This window comes from Gopherus flavomarginatus, chromosome 3 (genome assembly GCF_025201925.1).
Source record: "Gopherus flavomarginatus isolate rGopFla2 chromosome 3, rGopFla2.mat.asm, whole genome shotgun sequence".
NCBI classification, from domain to species: domain Eukaryota; kingdom Metazoa; phylum Chordata; order Testudines; family Testudinidae; genus Gopherus; species Gopherus flavomarginatus.
Window position 1 is genome coordinate 202,000,164 of NC_066619.1, and position 24,924 is coordinate 202,025,087.

General features: G+C 41.1%; 1 protein-coding gene across 9 annotated transcripts in view; it reads right to left on the minus strand.

The window, feature by feature from the left end:
- The window catches only part of FBXW7 (F-box and WD repeat domain containing 7), a 312,721-nt gene that overhangs the window by 272,047 nt on the left and 15,750 nt on the right, over positions 1–24,924 (minus strand). For 3 of the 9 annotated variants that reach the window (XM_050946415.1, XM_050946413.1, XM_050946416.1), the window contains exon 1: positions 13,180–13,932. The exons of 1 other annotated variant lie outside the window; for it this stretch is intronic. The gene's annotated coding sequence lies outside the window, so the exon portion shown is untranslated. Of the gene's footprint in view, positions 1–340; positions 442–5,623; positions 5,729–13,179; positions 13,933–24,924 lie in introns of those variants that run through there. 5 more of the 9 variants (XM_050946421.1, XM_050946425.1, XM_050946414.1 and 2 more) reach the window with 4 other exon arrangements.

Genomic DNA, 24,924 nt, shown 5'->3' on the forward strand with positions numbered 1-24,924 from the left:
TTAATATTAGAAAAGAACATTAGCTTAAACACTGGAGGGAGATAAGTGATGGATCTCGATGGATATAGATTATAATCTTATAGGAGGAAAGCTGCCATTTTCTATGACAAGGAGAGACAAGTTTTTTCTCTAATCCCCTTCCAAGATTTTGCACATAATATTCCATAGTTCCCACCCATCCATCAGTGACCATATGTTATAAAGCCCAACCTTCAGTCTAAATCACCATTCCCCACGCATGACCTTAACTAAATACTAGTCAGTCTTCAAGCATGATCTCCCTTCTCCCCCCTTGAACCAAACATCCATGGGTCTTTTGCAAGTTTCCCTCTTACTATACCTGCTGCTCTTGACAAGTAGCATAGAATTCTGCTGCCAAAGCAGTCCTAGGCTGCCACTTTTTCCTCTCACCAGTTTCATGAATGATCCTGGCTCTCCTTCCTGAAAGACAGGAGGATTTATGAACCACCTGAGTTGCCCAAGCTTTCTAAAAAGAAAATGTTTGTGGCTTGAGTGTGACTTTGAAGGCGAAAGCTGTGAAGAGTTACATGCCAAGAAAGCAGAGATATGGCCAGGAGAGTCCAAATGACAGAGAGAAGTAGATGGGGAAAAAAAAAAAAAAAAAAGATTTTTCTCCATGCTACAAAAGAGTCAAAGAGAGATATTAAGGACAGGGTATCATTAAAATAATCTAGTCTGGCCTCAAATCTACTATTTAACACAAGCCATAGAATTTAAACCAATAATGCAATAAAGACATTTTACCTTTAAGTCACATTTACTTTTAGTTTTAACAACAAAAAAAATGTAAAGATACAAGTAAAGATTATTTGAAAGTATTCTTTTAAAATGTTGTAAGGTGTTTTCATGAACAAACAAGCCCTCAAAGAGCAAATCTAATAAGCTCAAAAGGGGATACTAAGCCACAATGGACATCCTACTTCTCACTTACCCTAAGTCTATCTTCCTCTTTCAACAAACACTTCAATCACTTCTCCTGTGCCCCCAGAGTTACCCTTCAGGTTTATTACACTGGTCTACAATTTTTGAGAAGTCATCTGCTTCAGAGATAAAATGTGATATTTATTATGTATTTTGATGTGCTGAATTCAAATATGACAATTAAAACAACTGATTGGCTACTGTTTCTAAGATATTTAAGTTTTTATATTTTATGTCTATGTATATTGTGTAGATAGTAGAGTTTTAATCAAATTGTAAACTTAGGTCTTTTCATGTGTTTATGGCTGCTTTACATGATAATATTTCACCTACCTGTTTATGTGACACTTTAAAAATCAGCAAAAGGGTTATATAAATAAAATTTATTATGAGACTCATAGACTTTAAGGTCAGAAGGGACCATTATGATCATCTAGTCTGACCTCCTGCACAATGCAGGCCACAAAAGACAAAAAACTATTCTGTACATAGTTTAGTCCTCTTCAGTGTCTACTCGGCGCTTCTTGGCTTGTCTCTTGTATTCATTAAATGGAGCATCTCTTGTCACTGTCCAGCAATAGTCTGCAAGCATTGATGGGCTCCATTTGCCCTGATAGCCTGCCAGGAGATTCCACTGCTGTAGTCTGGAGCCCAGCAGCTCTGCCTTACTCTTGGGTAGTTCCAAATCCCTGACAAGGTCATTCCGTTCACCTTGTGTTATGAGGTGTGGTTCAGAGGAGGAGGATGGGAGAAAATGTGGGTCCTGTGACATTGATGGTTCAGGACCAGAAATTTCATCCTCTTCCTCGTCTGACTCAAGCGAGAATGATTCTGGTGCATCAGGAACCAGCAGTCCTTCTCCGTGGGGTACTGGGTGTATAGCTGATGGAATGTTTGGATAATGCACAGTCCACTTTTTCTTCTTTGACACACCTTTCCCAACTGGAGGCACCATGCAGAAGTAACAATTGCTGCTATGATCTGTTGGCTATCATTGGCACTGCAAAAGGCATAGGATTTCCTTTTCCTCTTCAACCACTGGCGAAGATTTGTTGCACAAGTGTTGCAGCATATGTGTGGGGCCCACCTCTCGTCCTGATCTCCAATTTTGCAGCCAAAAGAAAGGTGATAGGCTTTCTTAACCATAGTGGTTAGACTGTGCTTTTGTGATGCAAAAGTCACTTCACCACAAACATAGCAGAAGTTATCTGCACTGTTCACACAAGTACGAGGCATCTCTGCTCACTTTGGCTAAACAGAAATGTGTCCCTTTGCAAAATCAAACACTGACAAAGAAGAGAGCACGACACTGTATGATTTCTAGAGCTGATATAGGGCGATTTGTTCAGCAGAGTGATGTAAGCTTCGTTATGATTGCATCATCCATGACTTCTAGGAATAACATGATGCAATTCATATCATGTATGACGCAATACCAGCTTCAGAATGCATCATTCATTCTTTTGCCTAAAAAGCAAGTACTGTCCAAACCCAGTCATAGATTTATTCATAGATCCAGTCAAAGATGTATTTTAGTCATTTCTGGTTTAAATTGAGATCCCTTCCCTTTATAACTCACTTATCCTCCGCCATTCCCAAGTCAAGGGTCGTATATACTGACCCAATAGCATATCTTGAAAACTAGAGCCAATCAACAATTTTAAGCATCATTTTCGTTCTCAGTGATCCAGAATTAGTAAAGTTGGACTACATTTATTTCAGAAGCATTTTGGCTGTAGAGCAGTGTTATCTAACCTTTACCTATATTGAGTTCAAGCTTTTTCCTCACGCAACTCCCTCTGCCAACATTTCTGTTCTTATCTCCTTCTAGCTATCCTATCATACCTACACAGTAGTTCTGTGACCTCACATCCAACTTTATACCTTCTTTCACTGTACCCATTGTACTCTGATCATGTTCCTACTTCCAGTTTGCAAGGCACCCTCCTCAAAACTTCTTTAACTACCTTTTCAATTGCTGTTCACGCCACTGACATACTTCCTTCACCTCTGCATAAATTATTGTGATCCCATGTATTTGTCAGTCAGCTTGCAAAGTTTTCAGGGGCAAAACTCATTTTATTGAGTGCAATATGCTCTAACACCCTTGCTGTTAGTAAAATACTTTTGGTTGGTCCCATCCCCCACCCCAAGTTATGAGCTGTTAGGGAAATTTTTAAGCTTTCTAGCTTTAGAACTGGATACACAATAAATCCTTATTAGGGCATCTTTGTTTTTAAGCATGTTTGGATTTAGACTTTACCTAACACCATAGTCAACATAAGTTCTGAAGTCTTGTGCAAGTGCGTGTCCAAGCAGTAAATAGTATTTAAGGAGAAAGCCAAAGTGATCTTAACATTTTCACTTTTATGTTTGCATTGTTGTTGTAGTCGTGTTGGTTCCAGCATATGACACAGACAAGGTGAGTGAGCTGAGGAAGAGCTCTGTGGAGCTCAAAAGCTTGGCACTTTCACAAGCACAAGTTGGTCCAATAAATTACCCTCCCACCTTGTCTCTCTCATTTTCACTTTTAGCCATGTAAGTTATGTGTTTCTCTATCACGAGGGGCTGGTCTTTTGTCGGGAATATCAGGATGCAGAAGACACAGAGGTAGGAAAAGCTCACTTTTGACCGTAAATATGCTCTCACAGTTGCAAGTAAAAGTAGAGAGCGGCTCCTTGAAAGCTATCCACCTTCTCCCCCTGTCTGCACGCAGCCCTTAATGCAGACAGACATGGGATCAGCTCATGTATTCTGGATTGAAGGCAGCAGTTCCTATCCAAGCTTTTATGGCTCAGCTGAGTGCCATGGAAGCACATGCAACCCAGTCAATTAAGCCATCAATGGACATGCATAACCTACAGAAGCAGCATATCGTAGTGGTCTTTGGGGGTTAGAAGAAAAGGTCAGGAAAAAAGCCCATGCACACATACAAGATGTGAAGGCAGGAAAAGGAAAGTAGGAAGGCCAGCAACTGTACTGGGAAACAAGATAAAGGAAATACAGGAATGAGAACACTTGTTACAACCTGGCCCTATCCTCCCTCTGTGTGGTCGCCATGTTGCAAGAGACCCAAATCCTTAGCCAGGGTAGTGACTGGCTCTTAGCTGTGGGTCTCCCAAGTGCAGTTCCCATGTCTGACACTCTTTTTGAGCAATGTGATCCCAGTCTGGCTCCCTTAGCCAGTGCCTCAGCTTTCCTAAGCCCCCAGGTGCTTAGACACATTCGGCCTATGGGAGCTCTGACTTCTAGTCAAACGCTTCAGGGACAACATGGCAGAAAAGCAGGAAACACAGGCTTAGCCAATGAATTCTTAACCACAGTCACTTTTTACTCTTGAAAGTAGCCGATAACTACACATCACCCATTCTGAGAATGAGGTTTGATCAGCATTTTTATAGTAGACAGAACTTTCTATCTTCTCCCTCTCCTAACCTGGTCTTCTGGCATATGGCGGTGATCTGGTCCCTTTTCTCAGAGAAGAGCACACCTTTTAGAAGAGTCTCTGTCCCTATTTTTGTCCATGTGCTTCCACTGGGAGAATTCCAGGCTCCAGACACCCTGCCCTCCTACTTCTGTCAATGATCCTGCCTGCATTGTTCCATTAAGGAATAAGTCATTCAAAAGTGATGGCTCTATTATTGTCCCACACTTCTGCATGAGCAGGACAATATCCAGAATAGACTGGTTTTCAGCACAGCGTGGACATCTTAATCCAACATGTAAATTACAGCATAAGGGAAGTTTACAATTAAAAAAAAGAGGGATAGATAGATATAGATAGATCTCATCTCCATGGAGCTAGCAGTGTTCCTTTAAACCTCAATTTGAAGAATCTGCAAAGCTTGCAGTTTTGTATTTTAGAAGCAAAGACCAGATGTGGGTTAAGAAATAGCAATTCTGTGTCATTTTTGTCAAGGGTGAGAAATATTTCCTTACTCAAATGGGGGAGGTGAAAGAAAATGATTTCATCTTATGGAAGGTATTTTAATTTCCCTTGCTTACCAGTCAATCTCCACCTCTCATTATAACAACAATTGCTCAGGAGTATAGCAAATGTATCTATTGATATTTAAAAAGAGGCAATAGAGATGATCCAGGGAGTTAGACCAGTAACTTTCATCTGTAATTAGCAAACTGGTTGAAATAATAATTAAGGGTAGTATTATATACACGTAGAAGATCATATGATAAAAGAGTCCAACTAGTATGGCTTCTGGAAAGGAAAACCATGCTTCACTAATTATTAACAAAACAACATGTCAACTCTTTCTTCTTATTCCAGTCTGGACTTCCAAAAGGTCTCCAAATAAATTAATCTTGGTGTGAGACACAAAGTACTGTGGGTCAGAAATTGTTTAAGAGATAGAAAAAGAGTAGGGCTAAATGGTCAATTTTTACCATGGAAGGGGATTAACAGCAGGATGCCACAAAGTTCCATATCAGGACTGTTTAATGTATGTCTTATAGGTCCAAAAGGAGAGGTGATCTGTGTGATGGCAAAATTTATCAACAAAAAGTTATTTAGACTAGGCTATGTCCACACTACAGACACTACCCGAGTTACGCAAGACCCGATTTACACAAATTAGCATTATGGAAAAAGTTCCATAAGCCAGCAATAGGATTTTCGAGTTGCGGACATTTTTGTGTAACGTACGAGTATACATTTCCAACTTACACAAAATTCGAGTTATGCAAGGCTTTCCGGAATGGAACGACTGCATAAGGCAGAGGGGATCTGTACAGCCACGGCGCTGCAGCACCACTGTAGCGTAGATGCTTCCTACAACAACGGAAAGGGTTTTTTCAGAGGTGGTAGTTAAGTCAATCGAATCAACCTAGCTGCACCCACACCAAGAGTTAGTTCAACCTAAGTAGAGCGCTCAGGTCACAAAATATTTCACAATCCTGAGCGACACAACTAGGACGACCTAAGTTTTAGATGTATACCAGGCATTAGTCAAGGTGAGAGAAGACTGTGAGGAAGAAACTTCAGACAGATCTAACCAAGCAAAACTAATGGACAAAATAATGGCAGATGAAAGTCAATATTCACCAGGTACTGCAAAATGAAAATAATGATTTGAACTACTTATACAATTTTCAGGATTCTAAATTAACTATATCAACTCAGAAAAGAGATCAGATGCTCAATGGAGACCTTGCTCAGTGTCCAACAGTGACCAAAATAAAAAAAAAATAATAATAATAATAAAATGTTAGGATGCACGAGCATGGGATGGAGAACAGTATTACAGTGCCATCATACAAACAATGGTAAGTCTTCACCTGGAATTCTGCTTTCAGTTCTTATCAACCCATCTCAAAAAAGGATCTCTCAAAAATAGACAAGTGACAACAATTATTAGATGTGTGAATCAGAAAATGATTAAAAATCAGAAAAAAAAAGAATGGTAAAATTCTCATGATGGCATTTTAATATTAATTTAATATAAGCTCTCATATAAAGTAATATTGAAAATGAATAGATTTGTTAACATTGCAGAGGAGACATGGCAGAAGTATATAAAATAATTAATGTTATAGAGAAACTAGATTGAGAACTTCTATTTATCCTGAGTAATATTACCAACACAAGCGAACATTCACTGAAAGGTGGCAAATTCAAGACTGAAAAGGAAATTATTGTTCCATGCAACACAGAACTGTGGAATTCATTGTCATAATATATTGAGGCTAAGAGTTTAAGATTTTAAAAAAGGATTACCCACTTATAAACTAGCAAGAATACCTAGAGTTATAACAGTATTTTTTTTTGTAAAAACAAAAAAAAAACAAAAAAAAAACTGAGTACTTCTGAAGGAATATTAAACACCCAAAAACTTCATTAACGCAGTTAGTGGTCCCTTATGCCCTTCCAGAATATGGAGAATTCTTAACTTAAATCTCTGAAAATCAGGGAATATAAAGTTATGGTACACATCAACCCCATAACACAGCCTTAACTCTGCCCCCATGGAGCTGGTAGCAGCCAACGGGAAGGAAAGGCGGGCACTGGCTGCCGGTCAGTGCTAAGCACGCACAGAAAAGTGACGCAAAAAATGAAGTAACGGATATACAGATAGGAACTAACATGAACTGCATTTTTCTGTGGAAAATGACGATCAGATGATCACATACTACTTGTTCCATGGAACATCTCTGGGAATACTACAAGCTGTGTAGCACATCCCTCTCCCCCAGAGCCACAAGAGCTTAGGGGGAAAAAATTCTATCGAGAAGCCAGCCCCAGAACCCTAACAATCTCAAACCAGCAGGATTAGATACTGAAGTAGCCTAGCAGCAAGCTGCCAGGTTGCATTCTAGTTTTGACTTTGAATATTTTCTCCTCTGTCCTGACGGTGAAGAAGTGGGTTGGAGCTAATTGCTTCATTCCATGCTTCCTTCCCTTTTCCATCCCTTGCTGCATTTGCTTCTATATCCTCTCTCTTCTTTGATCTTATCAAAGACTACCCCAACAAAACTCCCAAGTTTAAAAAAAAAAAACAAACACTGGCCATTTGCACACCATCACAGTGCTTATTCTGCCTGTGCATTATATCCCTTTTCCTTAACTTTTGACTATCTTTGTTCTACTCACATGGTAAATTCTTTGGGGCACGGACTGTCTCCTACTCTATGTTTGTATTGTACCTAGCATAATGGGGTCTTGGTATTCCTGTTCTTGGTTAGTTCCTAGATGCTTTCATAATAAAAACAGCATTAGCAGCACCTTGCCAAACAGGGATATTTTGAACACAAATTCTTTAAATGTTTGTAAAAAGGACATTGACACTGTGGCAATAAGCATTACAGAAAAGCCCAGGAAAACTATTAATTTTAGTATTCAGTGCAGGGTCTGGATAGTGTGCAGTAAAAAAGGCCTGGAGCCATGCACGTAAGATGACAAGGACAAGACGACGCTGAATTCAGTGAGCGACATCCACCTTGTGCACTGAATGAAAATAGGCAACGTCTATGAGGGTTTGATTTTGCAATCTTTATGTTATTTCAGTGTAGGATTTGGGGAGTTTCATGTAACTATAGCTAGAGCATTGCCTATTACAAAAGTTGCCAACACTTCCCACCATAAGACATTGGTTTTAGTTGCTTATAACTTTGCTATTTGTGCTGAAATTTTCCATGCTGGGCATCTGCCTCACTGAATTTCTTTGGAAAATTTCAGCCAAAATGGTTAAGACATTCCCAAAAGCAAGGCTGGGAAAAAATATTGTTGTTTCTTGTTATAAAATTCTAGTGACCTTTTCGCTGACAAGCTCTAATACCCCATGCTTTGGAGCAGGGACTTGAAATTTGGCAGAAATGTGGCCTTTGTGTCAGGGATGTGCCATTTGTCATCCCTAAAAAAAATGTGCCCAAATTTGACCATGTTTTAAACCTTTGGAAAAAAAAAATCAGTTTGCACATGCTCAGCAGAGACTTGATAGAGCTTAAAAAGACAAATCTCAGAGAATTCTGTCTGCAACAGGAATGCTTCAAGACTTTCCCTACAACTGCAGCTACAGGCTGCTACAAGCTATGCTGGGCAGGTATGGGTACCTGAACTCAGAGAGCAAGGAGACTGACTCCCCTACTGGTCCCTAGCAGAGTAGAGCAGAAAGCGGTCTGATTCAAATGCTGAGGAGACAAGAGCCAGACTTGCAGGAGGAAAGGAGGTTGGGGAAGCAGATTGGAACAAGACTTGGGGGAGGGGCAGGGAAAGAGGAGGCAGCTGGAGGAAAAGGGAAATGAGAGTTGGAATGGAGGAAAGGGGGGCATTGGGAATGGCTGGGCAAGCAAACTCAGAACTGGGGCAGAGACTGAGGCCGGGAACCAGGTAAAATTAAGGTTGTACAGAAACCTTAATTCTGGCATTTCCTATCTTCTGAGTGCTTGACTTTGCAACCCTAAAAGTGTTCTGTTAACTTCCTTTGGGCACATTATATAAATAAGTTTATATTACACATATCTGTCCCCTCCTCACCTTACATATTTCTAGATCATAAATATGTTGGCTAAGCTGTTTAAAATAAGAACAACAATAGAGGAAGAACACAGTTACTATGCTGACCGAAATTAAATCATAGAATTGTAGGACTGGAAGAGACCTTGAAAGGTATTCTAGTCCAGTTCCCTGCACTCAAGGCAGGAATAAGTATTATTATCTAGACCACTGGTTCTCAACCTGCGGCCCAATCAAGCACAGAACTGCTACCCATGTGACATCCTCAGAGCCATACAGGTAATGTTGAATGCGGCCCACAATGGCAAATACGTTGAGAACCACCGATCTAGACTACCCCTGACAGGAGTTTGTCTATCTCGCTCTTAAAAACCTCCACATTTTCCCCCAGACCATTTTATAATTCAAGAGAGGATTCTCCCCCTGCCCCCCAATCCGTCTCAAGTGCCTTCCAATCATATATTTATGCCAATAAGGCCATAATTTTCCATCTTGACACCTGGGCAGAAAACCTTCTAAAGAAGGAACTGTTTATTTTTGATCTGGGTAATGAATTTTCTGGCTGTTGCTACATTTATTTGCAGATCCATCAAGATCTGCACATGGAGCTAAAGCTAAGAGAGAAGAGCTGCTTTGTGATAGATATGTAGTACCTTAAATTTGCTGACTTTTGTAAAATGAAAATTTGTTCCCTAGGAACTGGACTAAGAATACCAAATAGGTAATCACATCTCATAAGAACAGCCATATTGGGTGAGACCAAAGATCCATCTAGCCCAGTATTCTGTCTTCTGATAGTGGCCCAGAAGGAATTAACAGAACAGGTAATCATCAAGTGATCCATTCCCTATTACTCATTCCCAGCTTCTGGCAGCAGAGGCTAGGAACACCATCCCTGATCATCCTGGTAATAGCCATTGATGGACCTATCCTCCATGAATTTATCTAGTTCTTTTTTGAACCCTGCTATAGTCTTGGCCTTCACAACATCCTCTGGCAAAGAGTTCCACAGGTTGATCTCAAAAATATCTATCATAATTGGCACACTTTGTGGCAGTCGAAGAGAGACTTGGAACCGAAAAAGTAGAGGCTTTTCGAAAAGGTAGAGAAATCAGAAGTGAGGCCAAGATAGCAAGTAGAAGTTTGCACTGCCACTGCTCACAATGTATCTGTTTTGTGAATAAACAGGAGATTTCAATCCAGGTGGTTCCATCATCTTTCATCAATTTACTAAACACATTAAAACAATGCACCCCAGCATGTAATTAGTTTATTTACAGGAAATGGAATTAAAATATAACGTTTGCTCTGTTAGACACTATCACCATCAATTGAACTGAACTGTTTCCTCCTTCTCTAAAATGAAGTTGTACATACGCTGACACAAAAGTGTTATAGATGTTCAGGTATCTTCAAAGACTTCATGTTGATTTCAGATATTCAAGTACTACATACATAAATTCAGTTACTGGATATATGTTTTGAAGAGTAACAGCCAGTGTGCCCAAATATTAGATTCAATTCAGGATTGGAGTACCCTGAGTCGTGATCCTTCACGTGTTGTTATAAGCTTCTTTTTTTAAAAAGCCAACCAAAAAAAATTGCAGACATTGTTGAACAGACATTGACAGACCTACAATGGGCCCTCTAACGCTCTCCTTTTTCTAACAGATTTAAAATTTAATTTCAAAAGAGAGAAAGCCAGCACAATACCAAGACTATCAGAAAGCAGTGGGTACACAGTAGGGAGGAATTAAAAAGTTAAGACAGCTCAAGAAGCTAAAAATGCAAGTCATTTTCAGTTTTGTAAAATAAATAAATAAATTTTATTAATAATGATTTCACAGAATCAAGATGTTTACTAGTATGGACCATGCAGAATATGAGTGCAATTTAAAAAAAAACAAAAACAGCCAACAATCTGACCATTGCAAAAAGGTGCTATAAAGAGATGATAATGAAAGAGAGGAAGTTAAACTTAATTTGGATTCCGGATATTGACACAGCTTTATGTCAAAGGAAGCTGAAATGTTATTGTCAGATTGAACTAAATCATGTTGCTTTAAGCACATGTATAAATTAAATATGGGAAGACTGACTATCCTACTAATCCTCTACACTCAAGGAAACTCATTCAACTTCTAGTACCTTGGCCCTGTAAGTCAGCAGAAGCTGGAAGTGTTGTTGAGGCATCACTCAATTCTTCAATGTCCTTAATGCAATAAGTGTTGTATCCATGCTCCTGTTGTTTAAGGAAGTATTGCGCACCTCAAGGTGACTTTATCTCAATAAAAGGAGTTAAGAAATTTCTAGTATTCTTCAAGTACCCCAGTAATTTTTTAGGTTTTACAATCACTTTTTAAAGTCTCTCTCTTTCTGGTGAAAGACCTTTAAACGACTGGAGAAACTGATTATATGAGTATAAAGCAGCAGCCATGTTAGTCTTTATCCGCAAAAAGAACAGGAATAATAAATAAATTTGTTAGTCTCTAAGGTGCCACGAGTACTTCTGTTCTTTATACGAGTACAGTAGGTATACATGTAGTGCAGTCAAATGCTTAGAGCAAAAAAACAGAAAAAAAAACAGATCAAGGTGGTTTTTTTCCTCTAATCTTTCAGTTGAAGTAATCCTAGCTGACAGTTATATTAGAAATATAAAGTTTTTAGACAAAAAGCATGACAATTTATATTAACACTCCAAAAGGGCACTATTTAGTAGATCCAGAGGGAATCCTATATATTCCTCTCTGATGGAAGGTCAGCTGCTGCAATGTAGGATTGAAAGAGGAGAAAGTAAAAGCTGATTGGAGGGAAATGTAGGAGGGAAGTCAATAACACTCTCTAAAAATAAATCTAGATAAAGTTGGGCAACCTGTTTAATCTCCATTCAGTTAAAAGTGTCAGTTAAACATAAAGGTTTTCCTTTTTCTCCTTCAGACAGACAGCTAGGAAAAATACTGTATAAACAGTTGCAGACACCAGTGTTATCCCAATATTATTAATTCTGAAACTAGATCTGAAATACCATTCCAACGGTAGTTACAGATGTTCTTGGTTTGCATATAGTCTATGTGTAAGACCAATTTAGACAAACCAAATTCATATGTACAGTATGTAGTTCTCCATAAGGCAGAATGTAGAGTGATTTCCATTTTTCAAAGCCTGTATGGTGGGATAAAATGTTTTTTTATTTAATTCAGCAGCAACTTGAACTTCTGGCAAATGAGGCTGAAGATATGCTACTCAAGCAGCCAGATCCTTTTCAGTAACTTGTATAGTAGCAATATAAAAACATCCTGTATACGAAGGCTCAATACCCAGCATAGGATTTCCAAACTGAGACCCATGGAGCACTTGGTGGGGAGATGATTAGACACATGGTGCTGGCTCTTCCTTCTTATTTCCAATTGCTGAACTATATTAAAATCCAGCTAAAATGCATTAAGTACTTGCCTAATATTACTTTTTCATACAAGCAATTAGTTTCCAGAGGGATGTTATGCAACTGTGCATAGACAGGAATCCACAATCTTGCTATTAAGATGAATCCCACCCTATAAGAGTTTGAAAATCCCTCCACTAAAATATTGTGGCTTTTACAGATGCTTGCATTTTTCAGTTCTGGTGTACAATACATGCTGATAAAGCACAAACACAGTTCTGTTAAGCTCGTAAGATTTTACATAAAACAATAGTGAATGGAAGGAGGTTAAAGTCGCTTTAAAAAACGTGGTCTTTGTTCAAGACTTCAATATCATTCTCTGCTGTTCCTTGCCGCAGCAAGTACAAAGCGAGATGTACAAGTTTCAAAAGGGGAATTAATTCCCAAACTCGTTTTTTGATTGGACGCTATCAGCCCCTCTCACCGTAGTAACTCTTTACAAAGCCGAGACCGCCTAAGTCTCAAGGTGAAAAGTGGCAGAATAGGAATTGATTTAACATAAGGATTTCCCTACAGTGTGTCTCTCTCGCAGAAGCAAGAAGAGCTACATTCTCGAGAGGGACACTTAGCTCAGCAGACCGTGCAAAGCTCCCGGCAACGTGAGGCGCATGTGAAACAGGGGATACCTCGGGCGGGGCTCCTGTGATGACGGTGCGCCCCCGCCCCGCAAGGAGGGACTGAGCCGCATGCTCCCACTTAGTCCCCAGCCCATGCTCATGGGGGTTGCGGGTCTTTGCATCCACGTGTTTCACCTGGAAAGTCATCAGCGGCGCGGAGCAGAGACAAGCAGAACTAAACCCTCCTCCCGACCCCCTCAACCTTCACTCACCTTAGGAACAGCAACAGCGGCGGGTTAAGTTTCCCTCCTTTGGCTCTCTGGCTGCAGCAGACAGGCTATCGGTGATACAGGGGGCAGCTAAAGCTCACCCTTGCGCCGGGGACACGGGGATCCGCTTCCCTGCGGGGGCTCTAGGACTTCACAGCAAGTTGGACGCCAGGTCCCGAGATACCCCGCGTGTCCGAGAAAGTTTAGTGAGAGACGGGTCAGCCCCCTCGGCTGCCGGGTCCCCGAGTCTCTCTCGCTGCCTCCCGGCTCCGGGGGGGCTGCTCGGCAGTTCACGTGCGTGTCCGGGTCTCTTCACATGGAGCTGCCGCCTCCTCGCTGCCCCCTCGCTTCCCCCCGGGCCAGTCTCTCTGCTGCCGCCGTCCGGGAGAGGAGGCGAGTGGCTCGGGCCGCGGCCCCCGCTCCTCGCTCCCTCTCATACACTCGGGCACCGGGCGCTGCTAGGGCCCCAGCCAAGCAGCGCAAGGAACCCAGGCGGCCGGGCTCAGCGCCGCTCCCACTCTGGTCTCAGGCATGTGTGAGTCTCTGCGCGGGGCGCTCCGCAGGCAGAGGCGGGCGGCAGCCGCCACGCGTGAGTGCCCGTTACCTCCTCGGCCGGAGCCCTATGGCTGTGGCGGGAGGGGGCGCTGGGGAGGCCGGTCCGGGCTGCAGCTCGCGCCTCGGATCCGCTTGTTTTCTGTGTCTCACACAGAGCGATTGGTTCGGGAGAAGAGAGGGGAAGAGGCCGGCGGCGCACGAGAATGACAGGCGTAACCAGGCAACAGTCCCCACCTCTCTGCTGGCGCACGGCGATTACGTCAGAGAAGGAGAAGGTGGTGCGGGGAGGGCATCGTTGTTGCTGGATGGTTCAGGCCAGGACAAGGGGGAGGAGCCTGAGCGCAGAGACCCCGCCGCAGCCAAAGCGGTGGGCGGGGATTAACCCGCTCGGTGCCGGGCTGCTGGCGGAGGAATCGGCTCTGGGAGAAGTTTAACCCCCGCTGTTCCGAGGGCAGCTGCGCTGAAGCCGAGGGGACGCCGGGCGGAACCGTGCGCCAGGGGCCGCGGAGCGGGTGCAGTAATCCCCGGGCAGCGCCGCGCCGGCCCCTCACTAGAAAGAGCTGACGTCACAGCAGCGACTCCCCGCGGCCCTGGAGGTTCAGACACTTAAACCCTGCGGAAACCGAGGCAGTGACTGGCCTCCGGGGGCCACTGGCGGGGAGCTGCGTGCTACTGCGGTAAAGCCCAGAGCTCAGACAGGGAGCAGGGGGGAGGCTTGGGACGCAGGCACAGGGGATCCGTACCCAGGCACCAGAAGCTCTTTGCGCTCTTTCTCCTACCCCCATTTACCTCTCCTTGTGTAGCGTGGAAAGGAAAACCGCTGTGAGCTAAGGCCTTTGTTGGCCCCTTCTTGACTTTTCCTCATGATCTCATCCACATTCCTCCGCTGGATTTAGCCAGTGCAACCAGCTCTTAACCTAACATCAGCAGTTGTTCTGTTGGTCCTGTGTGCCCCAGCTGCCAATCGCCCATTGTCCTTCACAGCTACCATGCAACTAGGCAGCTTCTTATTCTAACATGCTGCCCCTTCTCATCCAAGAAGATCTATGAAAACAAGCATGTTGATGTCAATCTCTTGTTCAGCAAATGTGTTGAAAACATTTGGTTTCATTGCACAAGTTGTATTGTTGTCTTGAGCAGCAAGATTCAACAGCAATTTACACAGGCACAAGAATTGCTAGCCTCCGGCTACAGTACCAGCTGAGGTAATTCAGTGACTGGCTAGTAATGGAGCAGCCTCTCCTCCCATAGAAGCAAGATGTTGTCAGATATGCTTTGGTTGATTTGGACCACAGTGCTTCTGAATTTAGGCTTTCTCATACTGCACTCCTAAAAGCCTTTTTAAATTATATGCTCTCCCTGTTTCTCCAGTGTCCATTTTCCTAAAAAGAGGTTCTGCTTCGGCTTCTCTCTGGAGAGCTCCGTTTCCAGATACTCGTATACATTCAGTACACAAAACTTATCTACTGCCTGAATAGTCTTGCTTTAATCACCAGGATATCCACAGTTACTGTTTATATACATAAATAAAACTAAATATTTTGTCTTGAAATGTAAATCATTTATTCTACTCTGACATCACTATATTAATTTAAGTGCTATGTAATTCCTTTTATTGTGAAACATCTAGTGAAATTAACAAGCACTTTAACCAAGTATTTGAAACAAAAATTACAGCAAATATAAACGTTAAATGTTAGTTAAGCTAGTATTTTCAAACCTACAACAATAAAAGGACCTCTTTGGATTTTTTCTTTGAATCTTCTGAGACAGGGTTGTGAGGCATTACCATTATCAGCTGAGAATCCAAGTACTAATACCCAACATAATTGGCAATTAATTACAAGAATACTGTCAATAATTACAGATATCATTGCCCTTCCACCCCGCACTCTCTGGATTTAGGAAGATAGGACAGAAAGAGATTTTCTGGGTCATTGAGTCTAGTCCCCTGTGATTGCAGGTAACCTCATCATGTAACTCCCATGCATAAATTTATCAACTTCAGTCTTAAAACTAATTAGGTTATTTGCCCCCACTACTTTTGGAAAGCTGTTTCAGACCCTCACTCCTTTGATAGTTAGAAACTTCCTTTTAATTTCCAGCCTAAATTTATTCATAGCCAGTTTATACTCATGTGTTCTTGTGCCAACATTGTCCTTCTGGTTAAATAACTTCTCTCTCTCTGCTGTTTCCTCGCTTCATGTATGTATAGAGTGTGTTCATATCCCCTCCTAGGTTTTGTTTCCCTAAGTTAAACAAGACAAGCTCTTTTAGTCTCCTTATGTAAGATGGCTCTGTTTCCCAAATCATTTTAGTAGCAATTATCTGCATCTGTTCCAGTTTGAATGTGTCTGTCTTGAACATGGGTCTCTAGAATTGTATGCAATATTCCAGATGAGCTCTTACTAATGCCATGTACAATGGCACTAATAGTTCTCTCTCTCTTTTGAAAATACTTTGCCTGATACATCCTAGGATCACACTTGCCTTTTTCACAGCCATAGCACATTAACTACAAGCCACCATTCTATGTAACTAATACATCCAGCTCTTTCTCTGTTATTTCCAACAGATGAGTCACCAGCTTACAACAGAAATTCTTATTAGTCCCTAAGTGCAGTTTCATGCCATTTCTATTACTCCAGTCTTCAAGATCATCCAATTCTTCCTGGGTTGTGATGCCTCAGCATTATCCCAAGGTGATACCTAACTGTACTGTTCAATCAGTTGCAAGAACAGTCAGTTACAGGCATTCTTGCCTTTTTCATCCAGCATGCCATCCTCTAACCAATTAGCCCTGTTCATCCTTAAAATGATAGGGTTTCAGGAAGTGTCTGAGGGTTTTAGTTTTCCCATCACTATTTTACGGCAGATCCTGTATATCAGGGAGCTAGTATGGGACACGTAAACATCTGTAAGGCAAGTATGAGCCTATCCTTACGGTTTCCCTAATTTGCTATAATATTCAATGTTTCACTGCAACAATTTATGATAAGGCTTTGCTGTGGCTGATGGACTGTCCCTACTGTCTAGGCCAGACAGGGGTTACGAGGAGTGAATGGACTAAAACTGAATCCAGACAAGACAGAGGTGATATTGGGTGGCATGGGGAATTTTTATCCTCATCATTACGTGGGTTTTCCACTGGGTCAAATAAATACTCAATTTGGATGTGCTCCTAGATGCTTAGATATTATCTGTAGCCAGAAGTACCTTTAATTTCTTAATCTGATTAGATACTTGTGACATTTCACCATAGTAGTGACCTTGTCTCTATTTATGCCTTGATCAACCCTCTATATAGGATTTTTGCAAGGCACTGAAGATGGCACTACCCTTAGGAACACTCAGAAACTGCAGTTAATGTTGAATACGGTTGCACACAGGCATAGTATATTATTCATGCTCCCCAAAATCAGCATAGGCTTTCAGGTGAAATTCAAGGTCTTTATTTTAATTTCTAAAGCCCCTCTGTTGGTTGCGACCACCAAGCTACCTAAGAGATTGGGTGTCTCTCATTATAGGCCATTGAAACAATTGGGACAGCCAAATGCTGTGACTTTCACTCCTTAGATTTGAGCATTTGAGGGTAGGATATTCCAGAAAAGTGTTCTTGACTGACATTTACTCAGGTTGTTTTTGTGACTGATATCCTTTGACTTTCAGAGCATGATATGATACCTGTCTGTTTTCTCAGGATTATCCTTAAGTGGGCTAAGCAGTGGTCAATATTTCAACTACATATGAGTACTGGCGATGGATATCCTTTTGTTAAATCCTTTATTATAGTGTTTTTGTAAATACTTATACATATGCTTACTGTGGCCTGATAGGTACAGAGGAAAGACGTATATTACAATATTACTTCCAAAAAACATGTTAAAAGAATATTATTGAAGTTACAAAATCAACTGCTGAGAGCAGCAGTTACAGGGAAAGTCCTTTTGCGTGTTCATAGCCCTGGGCTGGAACATGCTCAGTTGCTCTTTGAAGACTGTGCATACACAGTCCAATCAGCACTTGGAGCTGTAAGAGGCTTGAGCACCCTCAGTGAAAAAGGACTCTTCAGAGATTTCAGTTAAATGCTAGCAAAGCTCTACTAAGCATGCGCAAACAGATTTTTCAAAGACTTATGACTTGGCAAATTTTGAGCCAGTTTTCACAGGCATGGCAAAAGGCACATCCCTGACAAACACGCCACCCTCTGCCAAGTTTCAAGTCCCTGCTCCAAAGCATGGGGCACTAGAGCATTCCAAGGAAAAATTCTCCACAATTTTTTAAACATGGGCAAAACATATTTTCCCTAGTGTAATTCTCAGAAACAACTGAACCATTTTGGCTGAAATTTAAAAAAAAAAAAAAAACACAGCTTGAAGCAGATACCTGGAATGGAAAATTGCAAAAAACTTTCACTGTTGGGGCCAAAAAAGTTACAAGCAACTGAAAACAGGGTTTTATAAACTATTGAGGAATCTTAATCATAGGTGATGCTATCACCCCTGCCTATAATATATAACTAAAAGCCTGAAAATTCAAATTTAAGATTACACTTAACCTAACATCTAAAGGATAGAATTGCAGTATTAAGATACTCCAAACAACCTTAACTCTCTCCTCACATTTCTACCAACCTGTGCACCCTCTGTAAAAAGTAGTTGTGTCTATGACAAGGATTTATTTTCAGTCAATTCAAATGTTAAACCCAGATATTTTGGCTTTTCAGCTAGAAAACCTAGCAGCGTGAATCATTTTCAATCCTGCCTAATTCTGTAGCTGTGGACACCTTAAATCACAGTTCCACTGGTTTATAACGCCAATGGCATATAAGATTTAAACTGTCCATAGCCAGGGAACCTGTCCACTGAATAGTAAAAGGTTAAAATAGTTGGAAAATGTCCCATGTCTGACATGAGTATATTAGGAAGATGAGATGAGAGTTGATTATGTCTCTGGTGTGTAAATAAACATATTGGTGATGCCTCATGAAGGCAACAATCTTAAGTAATAAATAATACCACATAGTTTCTTCATTGGTGGGTCTCAAAGCATTTTACAAAAGGAGGTCAGCGTCATTATCCCTGTTGTACAGATGAGGAAACTGAGGTACAGAGAGATGAAGTGACTTGTTCAAGGTCACCTAACAGGCTAGTGGCAGAATCAGAAAAGTAACCCAGGTCTCCAGTGCTCTCTTTACTAGGTAACACTGCCTTGAAGAGAAACAAGTGTGAAAAGTAGTGAAAAATGTATAGACGAGTAAGCAATGATAAGTGATGCTGGATATAGGGAATTAAAGACATAGGTTCCAGAATATTTCTCTGGTTTAGTATAAAGTTTTTGTGTTATATTAAAACAGTTGTCTCAATAGAGTTTAAATAAAGAGCATCCTGAGAATTCTCTGTGAGGTAGGTCATTATAAGTATTATTATCCTCACTTCACAGGTGGCGAGAGAGAAGCAGTGATTTTGTCCAAGGTCACGTAAGAAATCCGTGCCAGAGTTAGGATTAAAAATCAGGAATTCCTGGTTTTGAGAAGGTATGCTTTGGGGGGCAGGGACTGTTTTTTTACTGTGTTTGAAAACCACTTAGCACATCTGGGGTACTGAAATCTAAATAAAATATAGTAATTTGAGGGCTGAGAATGAGTCAGCTGCTTCATCAATATGCATCCAAGGCAGTGGTGGATTATTGATCAAAAATCATGATGACAGTAGTTATCTGGCAGTGGTGGTAGTGCTAAATCTGCGTCAGAATCTGTGAAAACTGTTAAAGTTTTGGTTAAGTCACAAATTAAACTAGTTCAGTATCTAGTCTTCAGTGGAAATTTTATTATGATTATTCTTTGGCTAGCAAGATAAAAATAGCAAGGGTACTGCAGATTAGTGTATTGACACAACTTAATAGATAAGCTTACACTGTCATATCTCAGGCTCTAGTATTGACACACACTGTCATTAGCATTTAAATTCCTTTAAAAAAGAAGAAAGTATAACTAAGTATTAATTGCAGACTTTATTTTCATGAATAATCCAGAGAGAAAACAGAAATTTATCAGGAAATACTACTGTTCTTGTGAGAGTGACAGAGCTAGTGAAACATTTCTTCCAAACACTTAGTCTGAAGACTGAATAGATAGCTAGTGACACTGTGAATATGTTTTCTTTCTTATGTGTTCTGAATTTTGAGACATTGCCATCTATACAAGCAGCTGACGTTAAACATAGTGGTGATACAACTGAACATTTGTTAATAAGATTAAAAAGACAAAATACGCTTGTACATGGACATGTCATTGGAGTGGACTAAATTCAGGTATGATCTTGATAACTGGAAAAATTATATGTCAACAGATGTAGAGGAAAAATAGATGAAGATGAGAAAATGTTGCTGGTTCTGATAAATTTGGGAAGAGAAGCTGCAGTCTTTAGTGTCAAATAGACACTAGAATAACTGATTCCAGAGGAAATCTAACCTTGTATTATGTTAGTTAATTATATTATGTTTAAAATTGTATATCAGTGCTTAAATTGAAAGAACTGCATACAATCTGGTGCAAATCAAAATACTAAAAACAGCATCGTTTTTTAAAAAATCAATTTGATTCACTTCTACATATTCTTATCAATTAACTAGTGTTTGTAAAGAGCTTTGTAAATGTAAAGTGTGTAGCACTTATAGGTAAAAAGAAAATATGGACCTAAGGCCAGGGTTTGTTTACACATGGCACTTAGAGTTATCTTTTCAAAGGCCACTTTAATTCGGAATGAGAGCATCCATATGAGTTTAATGTGTTTTAACTAATACACTTTAAATTCACACCTTTCGGTTCAGTCAGATTAACTTTCCCGAGTATCCCTGAATGGACAAGCCATAAGTGACTTGCCCAATGTCATACCACATGTCACTGGAAAAGTTAGGATATCTGGATTCCATTCCCATTCCATTCCATTCCCAACTCCTATACTAGTGCCTTAACCATGGACCAGGCTGCATTCTGGATCATAGGAACGGCCATACTGGGTCAGACCAAAGGTCCAACTAGCCCAGTATCCTGTCTTCTGACTGTGGCCAATGCCATGTGCCCCAGTGGGAATGAACAGAACAGGTAATCATCAAGTGATCCATCCCCTGTCACCCATTCCCAGCTTCTGGCAAACGGAGGCTAGGGATGCCATTCCTGCCTATCCCGGCTAATAGTCATTGATGGACCTATCCTTCATGAATTTATCTAGTTCTTCTTTGAACTCTGGTATAGTCTTGGCCTTCACAACATCCTCTGGCAAGGAGTACCACAGGTTGACTGTGCATTATGTGAAAAAATACTTCCTTTTGTTTATTTTAAACCTGCTGCTTTTTAATTTCATTTGGTGACCCCTAGTTCTTGTGTTATCAGAAGGGGTAAATAACACTTCCTTATTTACTTTCTCCACACCAGTCATGATAGAGGTCTATAAAATCTTATCTCCCCTTAGTCATCTCTTTTGCAGGCTGAAAAGTCCCAGTCTTATTAATCTCACCTCATACAGCAGCCGTTCCATACCGTTAATCATTTTTGTTGCTCTTTTCTGAACCTTTTCCTAGTCCAGCATATCATTTTTGAGATGGGGCGTCCTGTTTACCTCTTTTTCCAGATCATTTATGAATATGTTAAATAGGGCAGCCTAGTACAGACCACTGGAGGACATTACTATTTACCTCTCTCCATTCTGAAAACTGACAGTTTATTTCTACCCTTTGTTTCCTGTCTTTTAACCAGTAACCGATCCATGAGAGAACCGTCTCTCAAGCAAGAGATAAGAGAGCCTTTGTGAGGGACCTTCTCAAAGGCTTTTTGAAAATCTAAATACACTATATCCAGTGGATCCCCCTTTTCCACATGCTTGATGGCCCCCTTCAAAGAATTCTAGCAGATTGGTAAGGCATGATTTCCCTTTACAAAAACCATGTTGACTGTTCCCCAACAAATTATGTTTATGTATGTGTCTGACAATTTTGTTCTTCACTATAGTTTCAACCAGTTTGCCCGGTACTGAAGTCAGGCTTACCAGCCTGTAATTGCCAGGGTTTCCTCTAGAGCCCTTTTTAAAAATTGGCGTCACATTAGCTATCCTTCAGTCATTTGGTACAGAAGCTGATTTAAATGATAGGTTACAGATGGCAGGTAGTAGTCCTGCAATTTCACATTTGAGTTCCTTCAGAACTCTTGGGTGAATACCATCTGGTCCTGGTGACTTATTACTGTTTATCAATTTGTTCCAAAACCTCCTCTAATGACACCTCAATCTGGGACAGTTCCTCAGATTTGTCACCTAAAAAAAATGGCTCACGTTTGGGAATCTCCCTCACATCCTCAGCCGTAAAGATCGATGCAAAAAATTCATTTTTGAATGGCTTTATTGTCCTTGAGTACTTCTTTATCTCTCGATCGTCCGGGGCCCCACTGGTTGTTTAGCAGACTTCCTGCTTCTCATGTACTTAAAAATAAATTTGCTATTACTTTGAGTCTTGGGCTAGCTGTTCTTCAAATTCTTTTTTGGCCTTCCTAATTATATTTTTACACTGCATTTGCCAGAGTTTATGCTCCTTTCTATTTTCCTCACTCGGATTCAACTTCCACTTTTTAAAGGATGCCTTTTTGCCTTTTACTTTGTTGTTTAGCTATGGTGGGTCTTTTTTGGTTCTCTGTTTTTTAATTTGGGGGTATACATTTAAGTCAAGCTTCTATTATGGTGTCTTTAAAAGTTTCCATGCAGCTTGTGGAGATTTTACTTTAGGTGCTGTACCTTTTAATTTTTGTTCAACTAACCTCCTCACTTTTGTGTAGTTCCCCTTTCTGAAATTAAATGCTACAGTGTTGGGCCACTGTGTTATTTTCCCACCCCACAGAGATGCTAAATTTAATTATATTATGGTCACTATTACCAAGTGGTACAGCTTGGACCGGAGCCTGTGCTCTACTTAGGACTAAATCAAGAATTGCCTCTCCTCTTGTGGGTTCTAGAACTAGCTAAAGCAGTCATTTAAGGTGTCAAGAAACTTTATTTCTGCATTCCTTCCTGAGGTGACATGTACCCAGTCAATATGGGGATAGTTGAAATCCCCCATTATTACTGAGTTTTTTATTTTAATAGCCTCTCTAATCTCCTTGAGTATTTCACAGTCACTATCATCATCCTGGTCAGGTGGTCGGTAATATATCCCTACTGCTATATTCTTATTATTCAAGCATAGAATTACTATCCATAGAGATTCTATAGCACAGTTTGGTTCATTTAAGATTTTTACTTCATTTGATTTTACGCTTTCTTTCACATACAGTACCACTCCCCCACTAGCACGACCTGTTCTGTCCTTCCAATATATTTTGGTATTGCTGTGTCCCACTGATTATCCTCATTCCACCAAGTTTCTGTGATGCTTATTATATTAATATCTTCATTTAATACAAGGCACTCTAGTTCACCCATCTTATTATTTAGACGTCTAGAATTGGTATACAAGCACTTTAAAAACTTGTCACTTTTTAGCTGCCTACCATTACATGATGTAATTGAATGGGACTTTTTTTCATTTCACTGTACCTCATCAGATCCTACCTGTATTTTATAATCTTCCATCCTCTCCTCCTTATTAGGACATAGGGAATCTCTATTTATAGATACTCCTCTAAGGCATGTCTGAATCAAGTGCTCCTGTGCACCCATCAGCTTTCCCCCAGTTCTTAGTTTAAAAACTGCTCTACAACTTCTTTAATTTTAGACGCCAGCAATCTGGTTATATTTTGGTTTAGGTATAGGGTCCCCCTTTCCCAAAAGTTTCCCCACTTCCTAATAAGTTTAAACCCCTGCTCCCTACACCATCATCTCATCCACTCATTGAGAGCCTGCAGTTCTGCCTGTCTAAGTGGCCCTGCATGTGGAACTGGAAGCATTTCAGAGAATGCTACCATGGAGTTGCTGGACTTCAATCTCTTACCTGGCAGCTTAAATTTGGCCTCCACGACCTCTCCTATCCTTCCATATGTCATTGGTACCTACATGTACCATGACCACTGGCTCCCCCCCAGCATTACACATAAGCCTATCTAGATGTCTTGAGAGGTCCGCAACCTTCATTCCAGACAGACAAGTCACCATGCGGTTCTCCCAGTCATCGCAAACCCAAGCTACCTATGTTTCTAATGATCAAATCACCTATTACTAATACCTATCTCTTCCTAATAACTGGAGTTCCCTTCCCTGGAGAGGTATCCTCAGTGCGAGAGGATACCACAACACCAACTGGAAGGAGGGTCCCAACTATGGGATCGTTTCCTCTGCTCCAGTTGGATGTTCTCCTTCTCTGAGGCTTTCATCCTCCTTAACAGCACAGAGTCTGTCAGATCAGGGGTGGGACTGTTGTACTGTGTCCCAGAAAGTCTCATCTATGTACCTACCTATCTTCCTCCAGCTCAGCCACCCTGGCCTCCAAAACCCATACTTGGTCTCTGAGGGCCAGGAGCTTCTTGCCTCAAATGCACACATACGCCACCTGCCTATACATGCTGCATTGGGTGCAATAAACTGGACAGGTAGCCCCTAGTCTGTTGCTGGACTTCTACCTGCATTCTCTTTTTACTCCTGAAGTTTGTTCCTTTGTTGTTGTTGTTATCAGGGGGTGTTTTGTGCTTCGTTTAAGGAATGTTAAGTATATGTAGCCCCTCCCTGCTTCCCCTATAAACTCCCTCGCAAAACTCCCCTGTTAGCCACTCCTGTTCACAACACTAGCTCCTCTGGTCATTTAGGAGCAGGCTTTTGAAAGCTCTGGTCTTCCTGAGTAGCCCCACCCCCTGGATAAGGATTGATAGGTGCTAATGGGTTCAGGGATCAAAGCCTTGTTAAGAAAGCTCTCAGCCATGCCTAGCAGACCACTAGGCTCAGCACCCACATGGTCAGCACACCGTCCCCCAGACAAACAGACCACACAGTATATATTTCAGTCCAGCAGCAAGCACAGCACCGCGCACACACATGAGATAACAAACTTACCTCAAGGGTCATGTATTGCACCTCCTTCACCTGGAGAAGTCCCTTGCAAAAGTTCCATTAGCCGTTCCTGTTCGTGACGCTAGCCAATCATGCGGATTAACCGGTGCCAGCAGCAGTAGACATGAGGTAATAATATGCCTATGGGTAAAAACACCAACACTCACGG